The 21536-nt window shown below is 46.8% G+C and overlaps 1 protein-coding gene and 1 long non-coding RNA gene across 4 annotated transcripts in view; both read right to left on the reverse strand.

Moving 5' to 3' along the window:
• The window catches only part of SLC67A1 (solute carrier family 67 member 1), a 64499-nt gene that overhangs the window by 27372 nt on the left and 15591 nt on the right, over positions 1-21536 (reverse strand). The window lies entirely within an intron of this gene.
• LOC310900607 lies at positions 4176-20996 on the reverse strand. Of its 3 annotated transcripts, XR_014585263.1 has the most exons (3): positions 20947-20966; positions 16457-16508; positions 4176-7623 (listed from the first exon to the last, which is right to left on the reverse strand). It is a non-coding gene; the product is annotated as an uncharacterized lncRNA (long non-coding RNA). The 3 variants fall into 3 exon arrangements; XR_014585262.1 differs by lacking the exon at positions 16457-16508 and having other exon boundaries at positions 20947-20996; XR_014585264.1 differs by lacking the exon at positions 20947-20966 and having other exon boundaries at positions 16457-20894.

Here is a 21536-nt window from a genome sequence, read left to right on the forward strand (position 1 = left end):
TAGCCAGCAATAGAGTCATAGAATGATTTGGGTTGGAAGGGACCTTAGAGATCATCAAATTCAATGAGGATCTTGGGAAGCAAACAAGTATGCACGGGTATATATACATTCGTATATGTACGTACATACGAACACATGTACAGAGCATTTCCTAGTAGCTGTGCAGCAGTTCTTGGTGAAAGTACCTTTGGCTGTAACAAAACCAAAGGGCTGCTGCCGGCTGGCTGGGAGGCTGCACTGGGGCTGTGTGTGCAGTGAGATAGCATCAATCACTTTCTGATTAGCATTCCAGCCACAGAGCCCTGCTCTGCATGCAAAGCACAGGAGAAAATGTGCGTGTGTAATTGCACAGTTAAATGTTGCGTCAATACAGCGATTCTTTAGAGGAGGAAGCAGTTCCCGACGCTTCCCTGAGGATTAAAGGATCAATGTGTATTTCTGCAGTGAATGGGATTGTGTTTGTTTTCTTTCTCTTTTTCTTAATAAAGTCAAAGTTGAACATGGAGAGAGTGCAGATTGTTTTTTAGTGACTCACTCCTACTTCAAAACAATGCTGCATAAAGCTTGCATTCATAGCCAGCCCAGATTCCTTAACGAGCTCTGAAAGGGCTCTCAAAATATTTCTTTGATTGCAGTCCGGCCACACTCTCCACTCATCCACTCACACCCTTCGAGAGGGGCAGCTATGGAAGAAAAGCAGCTGGTGGTTTGAAAAGAAAATAAAGACAAAAAAAAGAAAAAAAGAAAGGAAAAAAAATCCCCTCAGGTAAAACCGTGATGCCAAACCATGCTCTCCAGTAAACAGCTTTGCATCCCCAAGAAAATGAGCAGTGGCCAGCCCTCCATCAGTGAGAAACACTGCTAACTTAGAGATGCAGAAGTTTAGTTCATAACTCATGGTAACTCAGCGATGGGTTAGCTTGAGGAACTTTGTTTTGCTGTCTTGACAATGCTTGCTTGATGTATTTCATCTTCGACCTATAGTGGTCTTGTCCATCTTGTCTCCTCCCGAAGACCAAAAAACAAGTACAAAATTTCACCAAAGACCATGTTTGTGCTTCTTAAAAAACAAACACACACAAAACCTTCAATCAGAAATACTGAGCCTCAAAACATTTCATATATTTCTCAGGACTGTTGTGCAACTGTACAGAGATAGCCTGACTTGCACAGCCTGGGGAAACACACGGTACCGTAATACAGAGGCATGAATAACCACAGCATGAGTCTTACCCCTGTGGGCCCTTCGGCTCAAGCAAATGCCCATGTGAAAACAGAATGTGAAGTGAACAGCATATGAAGTGAAGAGCAAAGAATGATGCTAGCTGAAGAAACATTACATCCCAAGCAGGAACAAACATAGCCCCCAAGGGATGTGCCAGAGGAAGATGCCCTTTTTTCTTGTGGTTCCTGGTGGTCAGGCAGACAGCAGTACTTCGCAAGAGGTAGCACAAATCATCTGGGACAGATCACCTGTATTTCTCTGCATCTCCTCAGCAGGACTCCTTGGTTACAATTTTTCCATTTTTCACTTGGAGCCTGTGATTTCTCTAGAGACAGAACATGAAATGGGAGCGGATAACTGTATCCACACATGCATCAGCAGGAAAGCGAGGGAGCTCACAGCCCTGACGCAACTGGAAACCATGACCAGGATGCCCTCTTTTTTCAACCCCTCCCCGCCCCCCGTGTTTTTCAGATGAGCAGCAGCAGGCTGCTGCTCTTCGGGGAGCAAGAGGCTCTTCTGTACTCCAGTGAACTTGACCTTACTGTGGCAGGCCAAGAGGGTGGTGAAGCTTCACGTTCACACCCTCAGCACAGCCCCTCACAGGGCAAGGACACCAACAAGTGCTCATTCAACTGCTCGCTTCCAGCAGCAGCCACAACTGGAAAAACTGGGTGGCAGGAAAGGAAAAAAGAGGCAATGGCAGAGATGTTGGAGCTGCCATGTGCTGGGGACACCAGGATGGGAGCCACGAGTTCACATCCCGAAAGTCATCAGAGCTACCTATGCCTTAACATCCCTTAAGGGACATCCAGCCCCAGTGCAGGCACGGCAGATCCCAGGATACCTGGGGCAGGAGGCAAATTTCCAGCAGCCAGAGCACCCTGTTGGCACCAGCCCACCAGCTGCTGGATCCCAGGCGGTGCCCTTCTGAAGAACTCAGCCAGGAGAGGCATATCAGTCACGCCTGAATAAGATGTGGGTGGATTTGCATGCTTAGTCCATAATCCAACATCAATTTCAGGTGTCATTTACGTTTGTGTGCTGTTTTCTGGTAAAATACACTGTTTCAAAATACTCGCTTGGCTAAGTCGAAGCTTGCACTTGTATGTGCCGTTGCTGCTTTTGCCTGTTGCACAGTCCCACTGCCTCTCTGTGCACCAAACACCTCCACGTTTACACTCATTTATAAAAAATGGGGGAAATCAGCTTCTCCCTACAGGGGACTATAGCCCGCTGGGTGACTAAGGCATTGCTTGCTCCATAGTATCATCCTGTATGTCTAGAAATGAAGGAGTCGAGACAAAGACCAGGGATGAGTTGCACTGATCAAATGGGGGCTTGCAACACCTGGCTTCAATCCCAGCAGGGCTAATACTGGATGAGCTGAGGCAGGTCAAGATAGGAATCAGCAAGTTGGTGTAAATGGTCAGTTCTCACAACAGACACATCCCACCTGTGCGGCTGGGACTTGTGTTGCTCGATCTAGCTGTGAACCATCTGGAACAGCAGTGAGGTAAGGAAGTTTGCTGAGGATATGCAGGGGACTGGGGGAAAGAGTAGTCAGTGGGGAACTGCATGTGGCCCTTGCAGGACTGATGGGTTGGGCAATAAAACGGCAGCTGAAGTCAGTGCAGCTTAAACAACATCAAGTGATGCAGACAGGGAAAACAAGTCTTAAATCCAGGAATTAAATGATGGTTTCTGAAGTGCTTAGCGCTGCTCAGGAGTGAGACCTTTGGACTACCATAGGCAATTTAACAAAACTCAGCTCAGCACTTGACTAATCGTTTCGGGATTGCTGTGAAAGAAACAGTGAGCCAGAGAAGAGTACCTCGTTATATCACTGTATAAATCCCTTTTTCACTGGCACTTTGAATGGTGCACACAACACTTCTCCCCTCTTCTCAAATAGGTACCTTAGAAGTAGGAGGGGCCCAGAGGAGTGCAGCCAGGACTTCACACTAGTGACAAGTAAGCAGATTGAGAGCCTTCACTCTGCAGAGACGGTATTCAAGGAATGTGTAATAATGGCCCAGAAACTTGTGAGGGCCATGGAGCAGGGGGTTAGGAAGTGACTGATGTGGTATCTCCCAGCACAAGGGCTGGAAAGTATCAGATTAATCTGTTGGGAGCCTGGTTCAAAACACAGAAAAAGGCCCAATTCTTTCCACCACATATAGAAGGTCAGTGGAGTTTGTTGCTACTGATGTAGTGGAAGGAAAAGATTTAAACAGGCTCAGGGAGAGACTGGATGGGTAGTTGGAAGAACAATCCACTGAAGGTTATTAAAGAGTCACAAACCACATTCATTCATGTCAGGAAATCCCCTGAGCTGAAAATAGTTGGAGGCTGGAAAAGTAATCGGTGAAATATCATACAAGTTTTTCCCACTATTCTTCTTCCCTAGGCATCTTACTATGATTTTTATCAGAGAAAGGGTAGCGGGTCACACTGGGATGCAAGTGCAATATCCTCCTCTCAACAGGAATCAAGTTCATATTTCCCACTACCATCTCACAACCAGACAGGCTCATCTTTGCTCATTCCATAGGGAAAAAAAAGTGTTTTTTTTGTTTTTTTTTTTTTTACAACCCTTAATTATTCCAGAGAATAAGATTAACCATAACTCTCACGCTGCGCTTGGGACACTCAGGAAGGAAAGGATAATTCTACATTGCAAGCCAAGAAAAGTTCATGCATCTTATCAAGTGACTGTTTAACGTAACACAAAGACTTAATCCCCCCATCTCTCAAGCATGGATTTTTCCCAGACTTTTTCTTGCCAATCTACAGGACAGGCTTCTCATTTCCAGGAATATCTTGTTAGACACTTACTTGGGGATATATAGCTGGCCTCCTGATGCTAAAAAAGGTGTAGCAGTAGAGCTTGGGTGGAAACATGAGACTGAGGGCACTTCAAGGGGAAACAGCAGGACAGGAACCCCACTTGAAGTGGTAACATTTCCACCAACTTTATTTAAACTACACTGCACACAGCTGACTCCTGGTTAAACTTTGAAGTAAATGGTACACATGCAGTACCAAAACACCTTTACATTTGTGATCTTAGGCAACTCTTCATTTCCTTCATAGGTAGAGTGGAAGTCTCCACTTACTCAATACCTGGAGTACGAGATTCTTGGATACACCAACCATACAAAATAATAAGACATTTCTGAGTTCCCCCTACCCTGATTTCTTCTTCATGGTGGGGGTTTGTTCCCTAATGGGTGGTAAATTAATACCTTTTTAAAAAAAAAAAAAATTCCATAAGCTGCTCTTCCGAGCTCAGAATGTGGTAAATTATTAAAACGCTGGGTTTGGGTGTGTCGCTGGGTAAGGACTCCCACATACAGACTGGTTAGAAGGTGAGCAGCGCTTGCTAGACTACCCAGTGACTCACCACTGAACACATCGTTAATCATATGTTACAGCATGTCTGACTTCATAGAATACCGTAGGTGGTGAAATAATCTGTGAATGACTTCAAGCTCTTGCTAGCTTTTATGAGGTTACAATGCTTCAGACTCCAAAAGACTCAGCTGGGCAGGAAACTGTTGAGGGTTTGCTGTAGTAACCTGGACCGCACTCCCAGCACATCAGGTCTCTGCTCACGGCAGTGGCTTTGGAGGATCTGCAAGTTTGGCACCAGCTGGGGTTGCTGCTTCTCAGTAATCGTGATGCACTTACTCAGAGCTGGCTCAGAGCAAAGCGTGGGCAAAGCTGGATTTTGCTGCCCAAGGATGAGGGGTGGAGGCTGGGTAGTTCCTGTGAGGGGAAGGGGTAGGGTTTGGCTGGAAAACAAGCAAGAAGAGAGCCCCGGGGAGCCAGGTATCACTGTCTTTTCCAACACTCAGGGAGACGGGTGGCGATGGGTACTTCTGAGAGGACTTCTCTCACCTTCCAAAACCAGACACCCACGCCAGATGCTCTGGCTTTCCTCAATAACAGCCATAAGCCTGCCTTCTCACGACTCCAGCACAGGCAAGTAGAAAGCAGGGCTGTGTGCAGACAGCCCGATGCCGCAGGTAACTAACCACCTACTCTGCCAACGCTTGGATATGGCCCAACATCAACGTGCTGGAGGTCTGGAACCTCTTCCCCTGCCAGCCCCTTTTGCAAACGAGGCACTGGAGAAGCCACAGTGATGGTCCTAGACAGCAGTTCTCGTGCCATGCGAAATGAAGAGCTCCCTCCACACCCAAAAGCTAGCGAGGTAAATAGTGAAGTCATTGATGAGCCAAGTCTGACACTTAAATTTGGTCTCTTCCCAGGACCACATTCATGTGAAGGACATTTTAAAGCTACGTAATCCCTGGCAAAACAAATTACTTCTTTACCTGGAGGTAAGTAACTGTAAATGCCTTAGCCTAGCAGAGGTACAGCACAGACTGTTCTTGCCTTGGAACAAGTTGTCGCAGCCAACACCTTCTACCTCAATGTGTGAAAAGTCTTGCCGTGCTACATCAAGGGCTCCAGCACCTTTTGTCCAGTAAGACCTCATAATGAGACAGAAATAAGATGCATTAGGACTCATTTTGTGTGGGGAATTATGTTGGAACACTAAATCCAGAAGTTACAAATAAAATGCACATCAGAAGCATTTCCTGCATTCTGCCCCAACCTCTTTGGTTGCACAACAGGCCCCTTGAAAAGAACCCTTTTCCCAGCAAAGACAGACCCTTAGGGATGTGGTGATTTGATTTCGTGAACAGTTTGATCCCAGAAGGAGGCATCTGATTAAAATGAGTGAGTCATTCCATTTCAATAACCAGAAGGGTGAAACCATTAATTAAAGGTGCAGTTTACTTGCTTGGGCAGGCTTCATATGCTTAAGCACCATGAGTGGTCTCACTGTTACTATATTTACCAAACTCTCCCAATTAAGTGTTTTGTTTCCTTCATCCCATAACGATGATGGTTTCTGCATGTTAAATATAAGACAACAGGAGGTTGCTCTGTGTTTCACATTAGCAGGTTTGAGTATCTGCAGGTAGCTTGCCTCTCTTCACTGCTTGTAGGACAAATACTAGTCAAGGAATGGCACAAAATGATCTCTTTTCAGCTGCTTTGTTGGCATAGTAGAAAATAATTGATTTGAGCTAAAAAGCACATTAAATGTTAACTGAACTTGGTTGTGCTTTTTGGAGCAACTAATCGAAAACAGATTTAAAGTCCTTCAGAGCAGTCAAACATAATTGCAGGGTCTTCTCTCCACCTCGCATAGTTAAGTGTATTTCAGCAGTGCCAAAGCCCTGAACAAGAACATCCTTTATCCGCAGCCCCAGTGCAGCGGCTGCATTTCGAGCTAACACACCTTAGCTCTCAGTCAGAGGCACTCCCCTTAGGGAGAAGAGCTTCATTCATTCTCTGCACCACATTTAATCTTGGCCCCACTACTGAGACCACCTACGGGGATGCCAATTAGTATCAGCTGCATTATGCTGAACTCTTATTTACTGCAGCAGTTGTCAGGAACCACATCTTAGGCAGCCTCATGGGCAGCCTCTCCACCAAGCCATGCACTCACAGCAGGATCCTGCCACCTTCACCATCAAATGACAGCAACTGCAAGCTACCTGAAGGACTTGCATGGAAAGTTGCTGGCAGAGTATTTGTAGGTGTGTTTAACTGCAAATTAGCAGCTGGAAACAAGGAGGAGTGAGCACTTGTGTGAACAGCCAGCTGTCTGCAGAGGAGTTTGGAAACTTCTGATAAAACATTTTTGTAGCTTCAATGAGCAAAGCAATGGCATGCTTGGTTTTGCTGTATCTGAAAGACTTACGTTTCCAGATATCTGTTGTTACGTGAGCCAGAGGCCACACACTTCTTTGGCAGGACACCTAGGGTTACACCTGTGTTTTATGAGGGTAGATACTACAATCAGGCAGCTGAAGGTAATGAGGGGCCGTGTCCTTCAGTGATTTGCAGTGACAATTATTTAAGACTGGTGCTTGCAATATTCTGGAACCTTTCAGAAGCTGACTCTTTGCACCAAATAGGTCTGCATAAACTGGTTGATCGATGAGGAAATTATTTACTTTGAGGTTATTGTTACTATTTTTTTCTTGCCAGTAAACAGTGAAGAAGAATGATACCATTTCATTTCATTTTCAGCAAAGAAAAAACATGGACTTCAAAGTGCTGCCAAGCACTAGCCTGTTAGATGCACATCTGGGGTGGTGGAAGTACAGAGATCTCCAGACCTAGATCTGCATCGCTCCTTGTAACAGTCTTTATGAGAAGTTTTCTTCTCTCGTATATGGAGATGGACCTGATAACAGCAGCTGAAAAACCTCACAATTTGTCTTCATAACATCCCCATGGGTGATAGTGCAAATGCCCCTTACGTACAGACAGGGACATGAAGCACCCAAAAGTGCCTCTGCAAAGTCCTGGAAAGATCGTGGTGGAAAAAAGCACTAAAAAACAGATCTCTCACATGCAGGATCAGTCCCAATATCAGCAGCGTAGATAGGATGGCTGCCAAAACCCATCAAAATGGCAGCACTCGGCACAAAGAGCCAAGCCATAGAGTAGAGATATGAAATAGCAGCAGGAAAGGACTTGAAATTCATTCCTCTTCACTAAGTCATCAGATAGCAGCAGATGAGGAATTGAAATGGTGTGGGCTCAGTACCAACAGCTTTGTCTTTAATCCCTGCTTCACATCAAGGCTAGTTGTTAACCTGCCCTCAGATGAAGGCAGGTTTTTGCTAAATGACGCAAACTGAGCGCAACTTGCTGTATTTAAAAATACAGGCAACAAACACCGTATTTACACTACACTAATAATGAAATTTCCCAAAAGGAAAACACTAGAGCATTTGAAGGCTTTAGGAATGTTCTTTTTCAGTTAACATTTGCTTTTAATTCATCCCTCAGATTTATTACTTGGAGAATCCAAACATGACCCAAAAAAGGAAAGAGGATAGTGAAAGCCCCCTGAGCATATGGGAAAAAATATGATGCCTGAAAATCCCTCTGCACTCCTCCTGCAGACATGGATGGCAAAGAATTGATGGATCAAGCGGCAAATCCTGGTCTTGGCTGTCATCAAAAGAAACAGCACATCCAGCCGACCAGAGCTCCTTCAGCTAAGAGTGTGTAAGCCCCTGGGCTATTAGATGGAAAATTCTAAATCATGAGTGCTAGCCGCAAGGAGGGGAAAAAAAATTATGAAATTGGGAAAGATCGGGCAGGACAAGCCTCGACATGCTTAGTTTGTCCTCCTGCCTCTTGGCCCAGCCTGCCTATGTTACAATTATATCCTCATTCCTCAAAGCAAAACGCAGTTCAAAGAGACAATAAAACCCTTTTTAGTCCTGCGCTTCACAGCAATGCCACTGAAACGGAACTGAAATTATTCCCAGAGATAAGGCGACAAAAGAAGTTGAACTGTTCCCTACAGCTACCCGCTGAGAAAATATCAGCGGAGAAATAAAGGCACCACTTCACACATGACTCCTGTGTTCACCTGAAGAAGCAGGACCTACTTAGTGGTTTTAAATGTGACAGTGTTTTATTGCCAGGAAATGTGACTCCCTTTTGGGGTACCAAGTCAATAAATACTCAGCTTAGGTCCTGAGAACTGTGGGCTGAAGCTCTGTAGACCACAAGATGACTCGGGAGCAGGAAAAGTATGAGGGACTAGTTATTTGAGCAACCACCAAACTCGGTGTTTCCACTGTTTCTTCTTTAATACTCTTCCCCCCCCCCCCCCCCCCAATGTAGAAGGGTAGAAGGGCAAGCTTGGAGTTTTAAGAAAAAATCTCCCACAAACCCCAACCAGGCATGGTGGTGGGATGGACGGGACCCCAGATGTGCCCCTCCCACTCAAGAGCCACAATGGCTGAGTTTGGGCAGAAAACAAGGACTTTCAGGGCAGTTTAAGCCAGCTTAGCACAATGAAGAGAGCAGAGGTGAAAGGCAGAGCAAAGAGCATGCTCAGTATGGATTGGCACCTGAGAGGTCTCCAAGGGAGCACCAACCCATCCCATCTCCCTTCCAAGCCAAACCAACCAAAACTGACAGCGCAGGGCATAACGATACCACAGGAAGCAATTAAGTGGCAAAGGGAAAATAACTGGATTTGCAGACAGAGTTATCTTTGCCTTGCCCCTTACAGGACCAGAGGTTAGGAGCAAAGTTTTTTTCCGCTAGTGACTGAAAGCATTACACACTTAACAACCCTAGACAAGGAAATATTCAACTACTGCAATCTTAGACATGAATGAATGGGATAGGCAGAAATAAAAGGCTCCATAACCTATTACCAAATTGCCCAGAAATCATCAAGCAATTACATTGTAAGGTTACTATACAGTGAGGCAATGGCTTTTTGTATTTTTTCAAACCTATTTCACTGAGTAGCTCAGCACCCCAGGGAGCTCAGCACAGCTCCAGACGATGCCCTGGTGTCTTGTTGCTGACTTACAGTCATACAATGCTAACAAACTCCAGCCCTGTGGAGGACAGGCAACTTTTCTAATTATAACTGGGCTGAATGAGAATTTAATTATCCAATTGGAAAGCTGTAAATACTGTAGACTGACTCAGTTTATACGCACCGGACTTCTTCCTCTCTTTTCCCATGTCAGGGAGTTTCTTCCCACTCCACGGCAGTCAGGAAAAGGGCATATGGACGAAGGAGTCGGCAGTCATGAATAATCAGGGAGGGAATTTTCCAGAACAAGGCAGTAATGTGAAAAAGTCTTTCTTCTGGGGCAGCATTTGCATGGCCGGGTAATGACATAAGAGGTCTGCAAACAAAAAAGCCTTTATACCCCTACGGCGACTTTCGAAATCTCCCAGCACTGACTCGGTCCTTCCCTTCCGTGCCAAAGCATCTCATTCTGGGGACAGGAACTTCAGCCTCATCTGCACTAGCATCACTAGCTGGGACCAGGATGAGAAAAGCCATCCAATAAATGTTCTTATCATTCCAGACATCAGCTAACAACCAACTCAGAAAGCAGTGGACAACGGAAATTATGTGTATACCACATAGCCCCATGAGTATTCTTTCTTTTTTTTCTTAGCAGGACTGCTCCGGGGGGGCAGCCTCCCGGATGGATGACACAGCTCAGCCCAGATGCCAGTCACACCCAGAAAATGCTTATGAATGGCATGTATGAAGCCATTTACTGTCTCAAAGACTTGGTAGAATTGAAGGATCTTCTCAGCTCTGGGATGAGGGGTTGAGAGCAGAGCTTGGGGTGATGAATCTGTTTGCATAGGAGCTCCATCAGTGCATAGCTGGAGCCACCTCCGAGATGTAAGGCACCAGATCATAGCAGTGGAAAAAAGGGTACAAAACATTATATTTGGAAAGCGAAAAAGCAGCAGGGTCTCAATTCCCTGTGATAGCAGCACTGAGAGGCTTTAACGCAGAAAGTCAAGCGATGAGGCCAGTGTGGAAAGTGGCAGCTTGGTTTTTTGAGCACCTAGAAAGACCCTATTATGGCTGGGCAGCAACACCATCCCTGTTTCAAAAATAAAACCCTTGGGAGCTGCAGGAACAGGACACAGAATGGAGATGCTGAAGTGAGACCTGGGCTTACCAGAAAGAGCCCAACACAGGGCCTGAAGCTCCTCTGCTGTGAGGAGAGGCTGGGAGAGCTGGGCCTGGTCAGCCTGAGGATGAGGCTGCTCAGGGGCATCTTATGGTGTTTGTAAGTACCTGAGGGAACAGCGCACAGGGGACAGAGCCAGGCTCTTGTCAGTGGTGCCAGGACCAGAGGCAATGGGAACAAACTGGAACATGAGAGGTTCTGTCTGAACATAGGAACCTCTTTATGGTGTGGGTGACCTCCAAAAGCCACCTGGACATGGTGCTGGGCACACTGCTCTGGGTGGCCCTGCTTGAGCAGGGGTTGGGCCAGATGGACCCAGGGGTCTCATCCCACTTCAACCATCCTGTGGTTCTGCATGATTCTGTGAAGCACAGCCAGAGGAACCAGGATACACCCTTGGGAAGGCAGCCTAAGAGCTACAGGTACCTCTGGGGCATGGGACCAGTGCTGGAAACCCAGCTGAGAGTCAGTGCCTTTGGAGTCCGGACAAAACCCTTTATTTTGCAGGTCATTAGTTTTGACACAGAGGGCTGGGTGGTGATGAGAGGAGCCCAAAGCAGTTAGGTTCACCCCCATGGAAAAGCAGCTGGGAACATCCTGCGCTATGGAAGCTGGACCAAGCCCAGCCTCTGAAGCCCCAGGGAGCAGGGAAACCGTTTCTCACCAGCATAGGAAGTCAAGCGCTTGGCAACGAGCGAGACAGCTCTCCCAAAACTCTGGTTACGCAAACAGCTGCCTTCTGCTGGGTTTCAACATGCTCCACTACTCCAAAAATAATTTCCTGCTTGATTTGATACCATTAGCAGGAGCGCAGAGCACAGGACGAATGGTCATGCTGCTTCATGCTGGATCCAGCTAGCCACGGATTTCTAGAAAAAGACCTGCTTTTTTTTCCTTTTTCTTTCTTTTTTTTTTTTTATTTTTTTGGCAGACGAGCACGGTTACGCAGGAGGAAAGGGTGACAGGGGGATATAATAAGCCCTCTTCTCTTCCTCCACAGAAGGTTTTGACGTAAACCTGGACGAAAGCACCTGCCACCGTCATCTGTCCTCCAGGGCCCCTTTCCATAGCTGATATTTCCCAGCCCTCGCAGCTCTAACACTCACTTATGGCACAAAACCAAAAGTCAGCAGCCAAGCAGGAATCAGCGCCAGCAAAGTTCAACAACAAAGTCACTGCTTGTTGGGCAATCAGGAGCTGCACCTGAGCTGCTGGCGTTCCCCCATGGCACAAGCACCCAAGAGCTGTTATCACAGCATCTTTTGTCCCCCACTTTGAGGCCCCTTTGGAGGCTTGCTGGAGAAATCCCAGCTCAGTGCTTCGGGAACAGCAATTCCAGTTCCAAGCTGGACTGGAATTTGGATAGCAAATTTGGCCCTACACTGTATTGGATTTCCTCTTCCCTGTTCCCAGCCTGGGCATCTGCATGTCCCTTCCCAAGGAGCAGCACAGGACCTGCCCTGCGGGGAAACCTCTAGGGCCCCTTACCAACAGTGCGCTGAGAGCCTCAAGAAGCACAGAAAGCTAACCATGCCAACACCCAGCACATCAGCATCACGCTCTGTACCCTACAGACCTAACAGCATGGTGCCCCAACCCTGGCATTCAGCACTCAGGGGCTTGCCCAGAGACAAACTGTTATTTCCCAGATGAAGCTGAGGAAATGTTCACCAAAAATAATAATAATAACAAAAGAGCAAAATAAAACTCGTAGCTACCCAGTAAAATAGCTAATAGCACATCCACAAAATCATAGTGTTTTAAGGTTGAATAGAGTGTACACCAGTGTGAAGGGGGACTCCCCAGCAGTGAGAAAGTCCATTTCAACATCTATGGGGTCTTCCAACACTACCTGACTCAGAAGAAAAAAATCCTTGACAGCACCAACCAGCTGATTTTGTGCTGCCTTTCCCCTCCCCATACACTTTGAAATCAAAGCTGTGCAACAGAACCTTTTTACACTCATTTATTCAAAGCTTAAATGGACCACATGGAACCATTTCACCTGATCCAGACAACACAAGCATCTCCAGCCTGCTCTTTCCACAGCCATTCTTTGAGCTACACAGAGTTATGTGAGATGTCCCTCTTCAGATAGTATAAGGGGTGAGGAACCCACCCCTGCTTTTAGGGAGCTTGGACAGAAACACAAGTCCCACCCACAGTCCTGCACAGGACTTTACCCCAGGATGATGCCCCCAGATTTCATACGCGAGGCAAAATAAGCATGTGAGCTGCTCCAAAAGCCAGTTGGGTCCTCTCCTGCCCCTGACACAAGCAAAGGGAATAGCTCTGCAGAGAAGGCGGCTCCTGAGCTGCAGGGGGACCTGGGCCATGGGGAGGACAGGACCGATGGGAAGAGTGTGCAAGCCAGTTTCCAAGCTCGACTGACCCACGTCTGCAGCTGCTGCTGCTCCCACAGCCCCGGGGAGTGGAGATAAGCAGCAGTTCAGCTTTTCCAGACATAGCACAATTCCTGTTTACAGCCTCTGGGCTAGGCTTTTCAAAAGCAGGAGCTGGGTGTCTATTCTTGCAGGAAGCCAGGTGTGTAAACAGTTCAATTAATACACCCAGCAAACTGTGCTCCAGCGCAGGAGAGAGGGCTAGTGGAGACAAGCCAAGAGTACAGGAGCCGAGGAAGGAAAATACTTTTAAAGAATATGCCTAATTAGAGATGGGCCTGAGCCAGAAGTTTGTACTTGAACACCTGGAAGAGCCCTGGGGAGCAGAATTGTAACCTGAACTCAGATCCACATTTTGCAACTTGCTCGTCTCCCCACTGAGCTAAACCCCAGCCCCCGGACTCCACCATTGCGCAGGTCTCCAGCAGCCAAAGCTTTAAGATCCAGCTTTCTGCCTCCACCCAGATTTTGGCCAAGTTGTCACCTTATGTCCCTCTTGCCCAGTCCCACACCAAGAAACCTGCCCCAGCCAAACACTAGTGGGCCGCATTCACATCTGTGAGCCAAAAGTTGACAGTAACCCTCAGTTTTGTGCCAAAACCTCAGAATCAGGGCTTGCTTTGAAAGGCATCATGTCCACGGTAGTAAAAACCTCTCCATGCCCCTCATAAAGCCTTTCAGAAATGGCAGACTGGTCTCTTTCTGCCTCCTCCCCCTTACATCTCAGCTTTCTAGGATGGAGAGATGCTGAACTTCATCCACACCTTCCCATCTCTTTCCATCATATATTTTCTTCATAGCATAATCCTGTTTGGCAAAGAAATGATCGTCTCCATCCCCATTAAACCACCCTGTCACCACATGTCACGCACTACGGGCAGCTTGCAGGGCTGACTAAACATTTGCTTTTGGATGGCTCACTTCCAAAGTCCAGAAATAGATCGACACCAGCAATTACAAAGTGCCCGGGTGTGCCATCGAATTGTTTCATTGCCCCTTTATAGCATGCCATTTACATTCCTGTGCTTTACATCTCCCACAGCACCACTGCTGCCTGAGCTCACTGCAGCATCCACACAGACCTGTGGACTTGCAAAGTCTTATCTCCTGGCTGGACTATTCTTGGTAATTATTAAATCGTAGTATTTTTTTTCCCCCTTCATCATCTGACTTTGGGTCTTACTAGGTTGAGGTAAGGGCAAGGCATGCAATATACTGCAAGGGCATGGGAATTATATATATTTTTTTTTTTTACTAGGCTCCCAGCCTCTCACCTACATTGGATGAATCAGCACAGCTGGAGAAGGAGAGATGGGATTGGGATTCTCCCTCACTCAGTGTTGCAATAGTCAAGGCAGTGCTCAACTTCTGGAGCCCTTTTGGAAAAATTCACTCTGCTGCTACTCAGAGCAGTTTCACATCACAGATGTACTTCTCCAGCTATTGCAAATTCTTCCCTGCCACAGCCAAACCCCATCTCAAAAACATATAACAACTTAAGGAATCAGGCTTCATACAAAAGTATGAGAAAAAAATCATGGACCCTTAAAGGAGTCTTAAAAATCTTAAAATCTTAAAGTCTTAAAATCATGGACCCTTAAAGGCCAGGAGACTCCATCTGGGGAGTGCTTGCCACACAGCGCCCAGGCAAAATGATGCAACTTTTGGTATGACAGACAGATTACAATCAGGCAATTAGATGTCCCAGACCGTGTAATCACATGCAACAAGAACACACGTGGGTGTAGCGTGAGGCTTGAGCCTGCTGTCACCAACCACCAATGCAAATACAGGGTGCTATTGCAGCATCCTTGGATTACTCTACAGGAGTTCTTCACTAAATGGCTTCAAAATGTCTTTTCTAAACATCAAAAGACTCATCTAGAAGTAAGTTTCTTTCCACCAGGAACAGTAATTCCTGGAAGACTGGGAAATATCCAGAATTCTCTATCATCTGAAAACCATTTTTTTCTGTCTAGTCAGAAAGGGGAGGGGAAGAAATCCAACCAACAACCAACAGACTGCAGATAATTTGTTATACAGCTTTATATCAGAAAAGAGCTAAGAGCTTTTCTAAGCTTCTGTGGGAAGCAAGCTTAAAAATCTGATGCATGAACCTTTTATCCTTCTCAGCTTTAATAACCATTACTATCTTTAGTCCCACTCTCTCATGTTCCCAAGATGATTTTTCCAAGTTGTTTTTTTTTTTTTTTCTTTTTTTTTTCTTTTAAGAAACATCCTGCAGAAATCTTTTAGGTTTTTGGACATTTCATTCCTTCCTCTACAAATTTCTCTATCCAGAGCTTGATTTAAAACCAGACTCAAAGGAAACACTTCCAATGACTTCAATAAGTCCCAGATCACTTACCCCAGGGTAAAAAAAAATAAAAATGAATCAAATTCCATAAAAATACAGACAATGCAGACTTCAGTAGGGTTTAGAGCAAAATTTTAAGAAGTAATTTATCTAAAAGTTTCAGCCTAGGATATCAGGGAATAGAGAAATATTTAGTGAGACAGAGTTAATACTGCATACAGACCACAAAGGATTAAATGTATAAAACCTTCACCACCAAGAAAAATAAATTAAAACTGGGACAATACTTTCTGTAATAACAAGCAAACAAAAAGCCTAGATACTGCCTCAAATACTCAAAAATGCTTTTACAACCTGAACCTAAACTGCATTGAACGGACCAGATTTCTGAAAGCTATGAATTCCTGTCTTCTGAAAATCCATCTTAGCCATGCCCAAGTGGGAGGCTGAAAGATAGTCACTGTCATTTCTGCAAAGCCTGATCATTGTGGCTCTGCTTTGGAGAATGGTTGCAGGCAAAACTAATCCTCCTAATGAACGTATAGGTTCCATAAGTCTTCTAGGCCATGCAGGCCACCTCCTGAGCAAGAAAGGCAGTGAGACAAGCTACTTGGGGCTGATTTAAGAGGTGGCTGCTAAGTGCAGGAGGGTCTCAAGAGGATTTGGGTCTTGCTGAGGAACCAGCAGGAGCAAGGAACCTCATGGTCCCTGGCCACCCAGACACAGACCTGGCGACCACAAGCCTGTTGTGGTAATAACCACTGCAGAGAGCACTTCTCCCTGATGCTAGAGATGCCTTCTCCCCTGGCTGTGATAATGCACGATTTGTCAGGTTGAGGAGACAAGCCCCAGCAAGCTGGGGTGAGCCTGGAGGTGGCCATTCAGAAACTCCTTTGCCCTCTGGCTGCGCTCAGTGCTGGGATGCTTCACATACCTTTGACTCTGCAGGCTGGTGGAGTGGCTGTGAGCAGGGTTTCATTTAGAGCCTGCAATGAAATGAAAGCCCTGGGTGGGGCCACGGAAGCTGGTATAGTTCATGTGCGGGTCACAGCATTTTTATTTTCCTCTGAGCATCCTTATCCCAGCAGCCTGACCTTCACCCGCAGTGGACCAGCGCCCCATCACAAGTAGGCGTTGCCCCCTTCCCATCCTGCTGCCAGCCTCCTGCTTGCCTCATCCATCTGGCAAGGATGCCTGAGGGGAGGGTTTAACTCCCAACCCCAAATTCTCCAAAAGGGGGGCTTTTCTGGCCACCCCATACAGCAGCCTTATTTCAGACAGCAGGAAAGGAGGGGAAAGCAGTGAGGGTGTTCCCCTTCTTCCCTCCACCACAAATGAAGGTCCATTCTAGAAGTGCTACTTCCTTCCAAACCCAGCCCCTTGCTGCTCCAGAGGCCCTGCTAAATCTAAAAGCTCTCAGCCTTTCCCCACAGACTTCATCCCCCATCTTCTCAAGCCAGAGGTTACTGCCCCCAAGACGTAATTCCTCCCAGCCCAGCCTTCCTATGCCAGACCTACACATTCCCATTCATCCCAACCTTTCCTCCCTCCCCTGTCCAATCATCCTTCCCACACAAACACCACATCCTTCCTGCTCTGAGCTCCCCAGACTCTCCCACCGCAGGGCTGGGTTCATTCACTGAAGCAAATCAGAATTAAACATAAGCGTGATCCTTTGAATCTATAGGATTAGGAGACATAAAGGAGAGAGCTGTCCATATAACATGTGCATGCATGACTTTGGGAAAGGTTTCACCATCCCAAGTTGGCCTCCAGGTCCCTCCACTCTTGCTGGGCTCAGCCCTGCACTTCAGCCCCCTCCTCTGGTGGACCCTACCCCACTCTGAGCTGTATGGCTGGCTGAGCTCTTCTTTTTTTTCCTGAAACAGCAAAATGTTGGCCCTTATTGCTTATCAGAAGTGTTAAAAAAAAAAAAAAGAAAAAGAAACAAGAAACAAGCCCACCAAAACAGGATGTGAGTTGTGCTCTCTAAACCTCTGCCTGCTCAGGACACCAGGGGCAGAAGAGGATACATCCAGGAAAAACTGGCTGCAGTCTCCCAAGGTTGTAGATCTTTGCATGCATACAACTCGTGACAGGGAATGTCTGCATCCCAAAGACTATATAATCTAAACAGCAGTATAGTAAATGTATTAGGAGAGGGAAGGAAAAAGCATCATATTGCCCCCATTTTATGCTCAATGAACACCACCACAGAGGGACGGAACGACTTACTTGCATCACAGGAAAACTGCAGCAGAGCCAAGTCCCAAATCCCACTTGAGGGACTTAACCACAGCCTTTTCAGTGCTTTCTATTTTGTGTTAACAAAGAAAACAGTATTTCCCTGGATTTCAATCCCTAGCGGTATTGCTGGATTTGCTGCCTGGTCATGAAATATTCCAGGAGTGGGAAGAGCAGATGAAGCTCCAGTGAGTCATGAGCAGACACTGCCTTATTGTACGACCAGCATGATGAGGGTCACCTTCTGCCCTCCGCACTGCCTCTGCTGAGGAGGCCAAGCCCAAAATACCTTGTGCCTTTCCAAAGAATCCCATTGTTTTGGGTTTCCTATTTTTTTAAACGCTTATCATTTGGGATGTCAAACCAGGCTCGGCAAGAGCAATCAACCACCGCCTTGACACAGCCTCGCAGAAAGCCAGCTAACAACTCAGAAACCCAGAGCTTGGGCCGAGGGAGCGGCGTTCAAGCATCCGCAATAAGTTCAGCAGAGGTAGCTTGGCAAACACACGCGCTTTTGATCGCGATCTAGCCACCAGGCGCACAAAACAAGGTTTCGCTCAGCCACCACCCCCTTGCTTTCTGACTGCGGGCGTGGGGAGGCAAGGCAGGGCATCCTCCCCCAGCACACAAGCTGCCATGAAAGCTGGAGAAGGGAACAGGTACAAATATTTCCCCCCACATTTTTATTTCTCGGTGCTTTGTCTGCTGGGGTAACCGCTGACCTGCAAGACACACCAGGGGTTCCTCTTCCCACAGCTCTGGTGCGAGGAACACCCCAACAGCCCCCAAACCTCACCTCTCCATCCAGGCTGCACAGACCAGCCACACGAGGAAGTTCTGGACACTTTCTCCCTTTAATTAATTTTTAATGAATGAGGCACATTTGCCCTTTTAGCATAGCTCCCTGAGAAGGGGAAGCAGTTAACCCAAGACACCCAGGAGGAAGGAGGGTGCAGGAGGACATCCCACTGCAAGCCATCTCAGAGTCCCCCCACCCCTGCAATGAAACAACAACAACAAAAAAACCACACACACACTAAAGGGGAATAAGGTTTTCAAAGAAAAATGGGCAGTTCCTAATGAGACTAGGGAAGGGGCTGCCATGCAAGCATCCAGTTAGCTCAACCCAAGCCCCGTAGCCCTTGAGGGCAGCCATAAGGCATGAGCTCTCCCCACCATGAGCTGCTGGCTCCTGCCTTGAACCCCACTTCTCCTCCCTTGGGAAAGGGCCCCACCTACGGGCGAAAGACCAAAGAGGAGCTCTCAGCCCCATCAGCCGACCTCCTCCTGCTGAAGTTCAGACCAGGCCTTGGAAGGAAGCCAAGCCTACCTACTGCCTGCAAAGGGGGAAGGAGGGCATGGTGTGGTCTTAAAATGGGTAAATAAGTGAAAGCCAGCAGACCTACACCTACAATCGGTGGCCTAGAGGTTGTAGAAAGTGTCAGACAGAGGTCTGCAGGCAGGAAGGGCCAGGGATGAGCTTGCTGCAGGCCTGTCTGCTGCAACAAAGCAGCAGGGACAAGAGGAACTGCTCAGGGCCTGCATCCTGGTGGCTTCCAACATGTTCACAATGCAACATCAGACTCTGGCATAGTGATCATGACCAGAGCTCGATTTTTGTGACACAAAAGTTAAACAGAAAGCTTGCACGACAGACAGGTCCCCTGAGCTGCTTTGGGCCTGCTTCATAATGAGGTAAATCATACCATAGGAGTGCCTGTGACTCTCCATCAGCCACTTAGAGCCTGAACAGCAAATTTAGGTGCACCTGTCTCCATTGTAAAGGTCCAAGATTGGGTAAACTCACACAAAGTGCACTGAGGCATTCCTCAGGTTCAAGAATAGGTTAAACAAGTCATCAGACCTAGAAAGCTCAGCTGTAGGGGATGTCAAACAGAAGTGGTCTAGACCTCAACTTTGACCCAACACTTTGTGGAGGGATGAGGTGCATAATCCTCTATCCAGAGATGGTTAACATAAACCTTACAGACCATCTTTGTGCCTGTGGCTTCCAAAACCAGAACAGTTGCCATGCAAAGTAAATGAGAAGAAATAGCTTGAATCTCCTGTGTTTTTTTTTTTTTTGTTGTTTGTTTGTTTTTCTGAGGTTCTCTGCACCTTCCCTAATCTGTCAGCTCCATGACAAGCATCTCAATTTGTTATTCCCTCCCCATCTCTCCTACAGAACCTCAGAGCCTGACTGATGGTGACAGACCACACTGCAGCTTGGGGACAGCTTACTGGCAAGTGGATGCCACCTCCTTCTTCCTAAAGTCCCTTGACACAAAGGACAAAGCAATGCCTGTGCCAGCGCCACCGATCGACATCATCCCAGGCAGAGAAATACCACAGTTTCTTCTGGAAGGGAGCAGGAATGGCTCCAGGCAGCAGAATGCCTCGCTTTGTCCAGGAGTAGAGTGCAACCCTCTCACCCTTTGCCGCCTTCCCAGCTCCCAACCTTCAGCCCTTTCAACACCCACAGTTTTTCCACTCGGCCGCTAAGCAATGAGAAATTCCCTGCCAGAGGACATGGTTCAAATGGGTTATTGAAAAGAAATGCAATCCCCTACTCCAGGCAAACAAGCTCCTTCTTTTCCCCTTGAGGAGGAAGGATAATAGTACAGCCAGGAAGAAAAAAGAAAAAGAAAAAAACATCCCCAAAGCCTGTTGTAATAATATTAAATAAGAGACCAAAGGGGTTTGGCCAGGAAAATCCCAAGTTCAAAAGAACAATTACTCCAAGAGATTTAAGCCTAAAGCTGAGTCACTAAAATGAAGAAACCTCTCCTTGTCCATAGAAAGCAAACAAATCTTGGGTCATTCAGCAAAGCTTCTGTACATCCTTGTTAGAAAGAAAGAAGAAAGAAGCCAAATGCAATTAATCATAGTCCCAGAAGAAAGGATGAGATCTCTGTAATTAACTACTTTAGGCTCATCTTTCCACTTTTGAAAACTAATCCAGCCCTCTGCTTTCACTCTTCACCCACAGCACTGGGGCAAAAGCCTGCTACCAGCCCAGAGCACCACCTCTCCCATGGTGCACACCCGCCTGCAGCCTGTGGTCCCCAACAGCTTCCCAGTAAGTGCCTGACAATGGGGAAACCCTTACACAGCACAAAACAGAGCTACTTTTCCAAGTCCCCTTTTGTGGATGGGCTGTGACAGAGTTTGCAGACTCACCAGCAACCTGGAGACCTCAGTTGAACTACAGGAGCCAGTTTCAAGCTAGGTATTTACATCCACAACCCTGATCCAACTGTCCAATGACCACAAAACATCAATTAAGAAAGCACATAAACATGAAAACACTTTCCAGACAATTATCACAAGCAGCTGTAATCTTAGCTAATTGGCTTATACCTGATCCTCAGGTGGTTTAAATTTGCCTGACCATGGTGCTGCCCACAAAGAGCTTGTTCTCCACAGCTGCGTGCGCTGTTCAGACGTGAGAGGACTGGGCCACATATTAAGAGTAAGGGCTCCAAAAATTAAGTTCAGTAGGGTGAAGACAGCTGGCTGTTCGATTTGCACAAACCAAAGCCACATTTCACCGATGATTGCTTTGCTATAGCTTCACTCAAAGTTTTGGAAAACATGGGGAGAAGCAGAGTACTTCAGAGAAGAGGAAGGGCTGGAGCTGGTGGCCACAGCTTAGAAATGGATGTCCGAATTCGACATCCAAAAAGTCCTACACAAGTCAGAACGAGTCATTCAACTTCCTTCTTGGGACTCCCTCAATAAATAAGGGTTGATAAATATTATCCTAGCAA

Source organism: Anser anser, assembly GCF_964211835.1.
Source record: "Anser anser genome assembly, chromosome: 5".
NCBI classification, from domain to species: Eukaryota; Metazoa; Chordata; class Aves; order Anseriformes; family Anatidae; genus Anser; species Anser anser.